This window comes from Vidua chalybeata, chromosome 4, assembly GCF_026979565.1.
Source record: "Vidua chalybeata isolate OUT-0048 chromosome 4, bVidCha1 merged haplotype, whole genome shotgun sequence".
NCBI classification, from domain to species: Eukaryota; Metazoa; Chordata; class Aves; order Passeriformes; family Viduidae; genus Vidua; species Vidua chalybeata.
In genome coordinates, this window is record NC_071533.1 from 35,216,699 (window position 1) to 35,225,053 (window position 8,355).

Here is an 8,355-nt window from a genome sequence, read left to right on the forward strand (position 1 = left end):
GATGTAACCATTTGTGTTAATTTTTCTCAAGGCTGCAGACCTAAATTCATTACTTCCTTCAAGGAAGTCATTTGATCCAACTACTTGGGCTATTTTCTTGTTTCAAATAAAGAACTTTAATATTTCTGAAGGAACACAGGAAGGTCAAAAAACTCTAGATGCTCATTTGCCATGTTCATTTTTGCTATATATATATTTTATATATATATATATATATATTTTATATATATATAATAAAATAATTTTCAGAGGTTTTTTAGAGTGTAACTTTTCTGTGAATCCTTTTTCTTGAACCTTTAAAAACCAAAACAAGGTAAGCATAACAGAGAAATTAGACTAAGTAGAACCAGAAGTTGAATAGTGATTTGTCTCCAGGACTTTCATTTAAACCTTCGAAATCAAAAACATAGGCATTTATCAGTGTTATATTTTCTTATGGTCTACAAGAAACTTCAGAGTTTAATGAGAAAATACTTTTTGTGTTCTCTTCTGTTGTCCACCCTGTAGTTCAACTGCCTCAGGTGTCAAGTATTTTCATCTGCAAGTGAGGTCAGATGAGGTCATTAAATGCTTTAAACCCTAGAGGTGGTGCTGCAGAAGATAACTGCTTAATAGGGAAAATTTTCTTCTGTTTAACTGGAGTACTCACAAATACTAAATACGTGCACTTATACTTGCAGCAGCAAGCATGGGAACACAGTGCAGTAGAAGCCACTAAAGCCAAATCCTTTGAGACATCAGTGTTCCAGCACAAATTTCACAAGGATGACAAAAAGACTCACTCAGTCAAATTCCTCTCAACTTCTCAGTCCCACCACTTACGTATCACAGCTCTCTCAGACCAGAACATCTCACTGGAGAAGACTTGTCCATAACCAAATAAGTGATTGTGATATTAAAATTCACCCCAGAATATACTCAGGAACAATTTACTGCCTATTGGTTGTTCCCTGTCCAGTTCAGATGCATTCCCTTCACAACTCAGAGCCAATTCTGACCACCCTGAACAAATTTCTTCCTCCAAATGGCAGTAAAGTGTACAATTCTCAGTCTATTGCATAGGAGATGTTTAACCCCATTCTGGAAATCCTTCATGTTCTTTCACACCACAAAGTCATCTCCTTTCACAAGAATAATTTTGAAAAATAGTAAAAGCAAAGTTAAAATATTCTTGAAATACATGAACAGATGACTTCTCTTTAGTTACCAATCTGGCCAAGAATTACATGGAGTCTTAATGATAGAAAGAAAGAAGGAAAGAAAGAAGAAGAAAGAAAGAGAAGAAAGAAAGAAAAGAAAGAGAAAAAGAAAGAAAAGAAAGAAAGAAAGAAAGAAAGAAAGAAGAAAGAAAGAAGAAAGAAAGAAAGAAGAAAGAAAGAAAGAAAGAAAGAAAGAAAGAAAGAAAGAAAGAAAGAAAGAAAGAAAGAAAGAAAGAAAGAAAGAAAAAAGAAAGAAAGAAAGAAAGAAAGAAAGAAAGAAAGAAAGAAAGAAAGAAGAAAGAAAGAAAGAAAGAAAGAAAGAAAGAAAGAAAGAAAGAAAGAAAGAAAGAAAGAAAGAAAGAAAGAAAGAAAGAAAGAAAGAAAAGAAAGAAAGAAAGAAAGAAAGAAAAGAAAGAAAGAAAGAAAGAAAGAAAGAAAGAAAGAAAGAAAGAAAGAAAGAAAGAAAGAAAGAAAGAAAGAAAGAAAGAAAAAGAAAGAAAGAAAGAAAGAAAGAAAGAAAGAAAGAAAGAAAGAAAGAAAGAAAGAAAGAAAGAAAGAAAGAAAGAAAGAAAGAAAGAAAGAAAGAAAAAGAAAGAAAGAAAGAAAGAAAGAAAGAAAGAAAGAAAGAAAGAAAGAAAGAAAGAAAGAAAAAGAAAGAAAGAAAGAAAGAAAGAAAGAAAGAAAGAAAGAAAGAAAGAAAGAAAGAAAGAAATATTTTTCAGGAAGACAAAGACTACTATATAGATTGACATAAAAATACTTCTCATATCCAGAACAAATTAATAATTAAATCACAACTTTACATAAAATATAAATACATTCACATATCAGTGAAAGAAACTCCTTAACAGCAGATTCCTGTTATTTTTATTAGTTACATGTTTACTAGGTTAAGAAGAAAAAAGAGTAAATCCATACATCCTCCCAAAAATTATAGTCAGCTGACATTTACTGAATCTTACTTTACCTCTTCTAAATGCTAGCACAACACACAACAATCTCTATATTTAATAATGCATTACTAAAAATAACCTAATTTAGCTAAAGCCAACAAATAAACCTTGGATTTTCAGATTCAGAGTATACACCTTTAAGACTGTATTGTCACTTCTACTACAAATTTCATCTAGGACTGAGAAAAGGCTAGAGACCTAGCCCAGTGAGGTATAACTTATATATCTACCTAAAACACTCCTCGTCATCATTACCTCTGGCATGGAGAGAAGGAAAGGTGGGAGAGAAAAAAAAAAAAACATAGCCCTAAATGCCCTCCCTGTTGTTAAATGAGGTGAAAAAACCTGAATCACTCACACCGAACTTTCCTATTTAATGTACATTAAAAAATATGCAAGCAATACCATATAGCTCTGTTTATATAAGAATGCAAATAAAGTTCAGCATTTCAAGCATATTTTTAAAAGATGAGGAAAAATGCGCAGTAATTTTTTTTATAGGTCTGGCATATTTTAAAAAACAGAGTTGTCACAGTTTACAACTAAATGTATATTTTTAAAGATTATAAATTTTTTTACCTCTATGTCTAGTGCTGAGATCCTGAACGCAGAACACTCCAGTGCTGGATACTGCTTGTTGCTTTCCTGAGGTTTTTCTTACCTTCTTTTATATTTTTCCTTTTTTTCCTTTGTTTTTTTTTTTCTTAAAAATATTTAGTAGTTGAAAGTACAGAGAGATTCCAAGACAGCCTTACCTAGATGAAGAGAATCAGGAATTCAGACATGACCTTCCTAAAATCTTTGGCCATTAGAAGAAGAAAAAGAGCCCAAACAACAAAACGAAGAAGCAAACAAACAAACAAAAGAGCCCAGTCCCAGCTAGCTCCTGCTAGCATAAAAGTTCAGATTTCGCTACTGAGATCATTGCTCTATTCTAAGCAGTTTTGCTCAATGTGTGATTCTAACAAAAACACCCTCTGCAGCTGGAGGGAGCCTTAGCTGAGCACGAGCCTGTCAAGCTTTTCCCAGTGACTTCTGTCTACTAAATTCAGACTGATGTTTTGTGAAAGGGGGCCTCAACAACCAGGCCCAGATTGCCTGAAAAGTATTTCCTGCCTTTGAGAGAGAGAGGGAGAGAGACAGCGAGCCTGCCTGCCTGCGCCAGGGAGAGAGCGCAGAAATGGAGGGAAAAGAAAACGTCAAGACCAAGTGTTTCAAGGCAGTCAGCTTTATACACTGCAGGGCTATTCCTGCCAAAGAAAAAAAATCTCTACCACAGCTACATAATGTAAAAATGCACTTAAACCTCTCCCTCCTGGGTTTTTTCCTTTAAAAAAATACTTTATGCTTCTCTAATGCTCATGCAAAAGTAACAGCTATCCAGAACAACACAAGAACATTTCTGAAACACCTGGTCTTTGACATCAGGTAGTGAGAAACATGGTCTAAACTTAACACATCACAGTGACAAAAAGTCTAGTACTATTCTGTCGAATATACACAGTCAGGCAGATTCCATTTAAAGACATACGCTAAAATTGCATTCCTACTCAAGAGAATAAGCTGGATCTTTAAAAATGAGTGCTACAGTTTAAACAGTCATGTTGCAGGCAATGGAATATGTTGCTTTACCTCTTTTGAGAATCCTCCAGAGTCACACAAATCCAGCTTTGCAAAAGCAAAAGGACAGACTCCATCTTGATCATATTAGTATTTTGCTGACATAAAACACTTGTAACTACTTCGTTCCAGTTTGACAGGGTGCCTGAATCATGTCTTCAGAGTAACCCACAGCATCTACATCCTTTGCTCTAGACAAGTTTAGTGAATATCATTTGTTTATCTTTTGTGCTTTCTTCTGCCTTCTCTGAACGACTTCCTCTTAGCTGTTCCAGCCTGAGAACTTGGATTACCATTTGGTTTTGATTAAAACCAGACGGACAGCTCCGTGGAAGTTTGAGGGTAAGCTAATGGAAATTACTAGTATGGCTTTAATTAGTGTATTTATTAGTAATAAATATTAGCTATTCACATAACAAATTCTACTAATAAACACATGCAAACCCCCATCTTTGGCCACTGTTTTCATATTTAGGTGAAATAACTTAGTATTTATTTTATTTAAGTCAGTGTGACTCATAATAGTAATCAACATGTACAATTTTAATTTTTTTTTACACTTAAGACAGAAAGTAGTGCTGTTGCTAAGTTTATTCATCTTACCAGGTGGGTCAGTCATACATCACTTACTGTCTGATGACCCCTTTGGCTGGTGTAAACCCTCTTTATTAATTATTGGTCTGAGTAAATGATTTTATGGTTATTGATCAGGTTATTCATTGGAAACTTTGGTCTTTGTCTGGCTTTGAGAGGGAGCTACAGAGGTAACACATTGCAGATGTTTTCGTACACAAAATAATGTCTGGACATTCACTGACCAGAAAGTCTGCATTCAGCAGGCAACTAGGACAGGATATTTATTCTGAAAGGAGATAGAAGATCTTAATTACTAACTGCTGATACATGAGTTTCTACCAGCCTCCAACAACTGCTTTTAACTGTTTATATAATGCCTTCATTAGCTCAATTAAATCTTTTCAAGGACATTTTTTAAGTCAACGAAAAGCCAGCCCTGTAGGGCTGTCTCCAGCTCCCACAAATGTAGCCATATCTGGAGCTAATTTGTCAAGCTTTAGTTCCTGAGCATGTGGAACTTTGTGCTAAAATCTGCTAAATTTGCCGAATGTGGTCTTCGTTGTCACACATGTAATTTTATATATGCAGTTTTCAGCCTTAAAATTACAGTATTAGCTTTAAAAGTTAGTTGCAAGGTTATGCAGGCCCAAATGGAAGTGGGTTTGAAATTTTTCCCAGTAGCTTTCATGTCCATGGATAGTGGAGGTAGACAGCCTTAAGTGGAATGACTTCCCAGCCTAACCTCTGCATCTTCAAAGGCAGAGGTCTTTGAAGCCCATAAAAGGAAACAGCACATGTGCTGGTAAACTCAGAACAGCCAGAAGCACAGCCCCAGAGGTAAATAACTTTTCAGGATTATTTTTAACTACATTTGGCTACTCTTAGTTCTGAATCCATAACTTTTACTCCACTGTGAAGTGTGATTTATACTATTTCCCCTGCAAGATTTCAGTTTGGAATTTACTGAATAAGTTACAAGCTGTGAAGGGACACATTTTATTTGCAATTATGCAATTGCACAAATTGCACAATTTAAAAATTTATGTTTATGGGAATAAAAATAAAACAAAAAGCCTTTAGTTTCCTTGCAGTTAAAATTTACTAAAACTGTTTGGCTTTATAATGCAAAAAAAAAAAAAAAAAAAGCAATGAAAATTTGTAACACACTGTTGCAAAAAAGTAAACAAATATTTCAAGACAGAATTTTAATTATTTTTTTAAGAATTATTTTTCTTTAGCTAAACTTCACTTAATATTTCATCATAAACCTTTGGTTTTAATTAAATAAGGTGTTCTCTCTTTTATTGCAGATGCCAGTCACAAGGAATAAGACAGATGATTGAAAGATTTATAAGTGGGGACATATTTAAAAGGTATGAGATTAACATGATCTGTTATGTGAAACAGTTTCAAAAAGAAAACTTATTTCAAATATTCTAGTGCTTGATGAATAGCTGAAAAAGAGAAAAGACCCTCATAGACATTGTCTGTGCATTTCCTGCCTAAGAAAACTGAGGGCAGACTGTCTCCTAAATATCTTTCCTTGCTATCACATCTGCAGAAAGGAGGGGAATAACCAGAGTTTGAATACTTATTCAAAAGCTGCTTTAATAAAACTTTACAATGGTAGAATAGAAAGAACATGTGAAATCAGAATATTTAAATCTGAAATCTTGATAATTCTACTTGATCTTGAACAATAAATGGAATGGAAAAAATTAGTAGAGGAATGGAGTACTAATGAGAAACAAGGAAATTCACTAACAAGTCCAGTTAATACCACTTCCACTGTGGTCAGACTGACTATACTGAAATGATAGAATTTATCTCCTTGCTATTTCTAAGCTTAAGTCAAACACAAAGGTGGTCTTTTTCTTAACACATCTGTAACTCAGAAAACCATATGTCTCAAAGCTACGCTATATAAATCAGGTATTCAAACAGCTCCAACTTTCATTTAAGCAACGTTAATTGAAGAATTATAATATTCTATTATTATTATATTTTATTTCTAAATAAGAAGAATGTAGAAAAAATCAGACATATATAATATTATTTATTCACAAACATAAAATATTTTTATCATACTAGTGTAAGCTGAGTACACTCCATGACATATTGTGGAAAAAATAACTAATAATATGTTATTTCCATGATCCTATATAAAGTAAACTACCAAAACAATTAAAAAACTAAGAAGAATGCAAAGTAGTCAAACAATTTCTGTTGTAGCAGTACACAGACATTAATATAATGCAGATGTAGATATTTTCAGACACTCTTTATTTGTCTGAAGATCTGATGGTCTTTTCTAGGCCTCAAACTACACATGCTGATCGGCTCTTCCATAATTTAGTTCTTGCTCAGTCAAATCCCTACATAAAGCAGTGAGAATTTATCCAAATCTCACTGTTGGTTTATAGGAAATTATTAACATAATATAGCTACAGTTTACTGAATGCAAAATTCAAGTAACTTCTGTGAAACAGTATCATCAGGGTTTGTGGACAGACCTAATCTGTTTTCATGCTTAAGAAGCAATCCTGCTGAAAAAGTAATGTGTTAAATAAGAAAAAAAAAAAAGGACACATGAGGTCTTACTCTTTGTCTTAAGAAATAGAAGTTGCCATATTTCTTACAGAAAACAAAAGCTGTCACTAACATCTTTGTTTTTTCTTAAAGAGCATATTTAAACCTGATATATTTCCCTTAAAAACTGAAGAATAGGAAAAGAACCCAACCCTATTTTGTTTAAATACACCTGGAACTGCCAAAAGTACTGCAAGACAGAGACGAACAGCTGTATTTTAAAAACTATTTTCAAACTTACAATGTTTGCTTTTGGTTCACAATGGAATTAGCTGATTTCATGATTTCCATACTTTCACATTTCATAGGTATCAAGTATATGATTTTATTCTTGCCAAGACATTTCAGGAAGATGTTTTGGATTTGATGAAAACATTATAAAACACAAGAGGGAGCAAGTGGAGGGAAAGAGAAGCATCCATCAGGCACACAGAGATTGGTATAATAGAATGGCTGGGGATCAGGCATGGGAGAAACACGGATTTCATGTACTAGCCCTGTTCAGGGACACGACCATGTTTCCTATATCCTTGATAGATCCTAGTGCAATGAATTGCAGTATAAATGTGCTGCATGAGGAAGTCTGAAAAAGGCTCTTTACGATTTCCCAGTTGAAATAAATTTACAAGTGACCATTTCAGAAAAATGAAATGAATTTGAATATATTAAAACTATGTCTATATGCACAATTCTTCACTCCCAAGACTTTATGAACAGGATACAATTGGAACTGTTTGAAAAAATCCTCATCCAAATCACTAGGAGAAGGAATCATATCTGTGTGCATCACTGTGAGAAATAGTGTTGGGGTTTTTTAATAAAAACCATACCAAATAAAGTAAGCACTGCTTCTAAATACACAACTCATTTGGAATTTGCCAATTGCATTTCTGCAATTTGGAATATTCAATTCTAATTGTCAAGGACTTAACTCAATAATTTAGACAGAAATATTAAAGTAATGTTTTAAAGGAGCCCTTAGTCTTGCATGTATTTATAGACCTTCTTGTTCTCAGTGATGTATTAATGAAGATTATCATTAAGCCCTTAAAAAATAAAAAGAAAGTTAAAGCCCTTTTGGTTTTTGTTCAAAGATTCTAACTTTTCCACAGAAGATAAACTCTCAAATCTGAGGTTGCTGCTGAGGCAGGCCCCAGCACCAAAATAATATGCTAAATGATGATTAACATGGATTAAAAGAATGCAGTGACTTCCCAAATTGAGTAGATGATAACATTCAGGCAGATTGCCTATTTTTAGAACTGTTTGTTCTATTTCCTGTTTTGGGATTTTTGATCATTAACATTCAAGTTCAAATGATCAAAAGAAGGATTTTGTTTATAACGTAGTAGGCAATTTGAAGTGTGTCTGTCAGGGTGGGTTACATTTTCCCTAAAATGGATTGTTAGCCATTGCTC

General features: G+C 33.6%; 1 protein-coding gene across 2 annotated transcripts in view; it reads right to left on the minus strand.

Annotated features, from left to right (window-relative positions):
* DLC1 (DLC1 Rho GTPase activating protein) overlaps positions 1-2,974 on the minus strand; it is a 219,090-nt gene extending 216,116 nt beyond the window's left edge. Inside the window, exon 1 of one of the 2 annotated variants that reach the window (XM_053940600.1) lies at positions 2,908-2,974. The gene's annotated coding sequence lies outside the window, so the exon portion shown is untranslated. Of the gene's footprint in view, positions 1-2,731; positions 2,879-2,907 lie in introns of those variants that run through there. The other variant, XM_053940599.1, reaches the window with a different exon arrangement.
* Between the last annotated feature and the right edge of the window lie 5,381 nt (positions 2,975-8,355).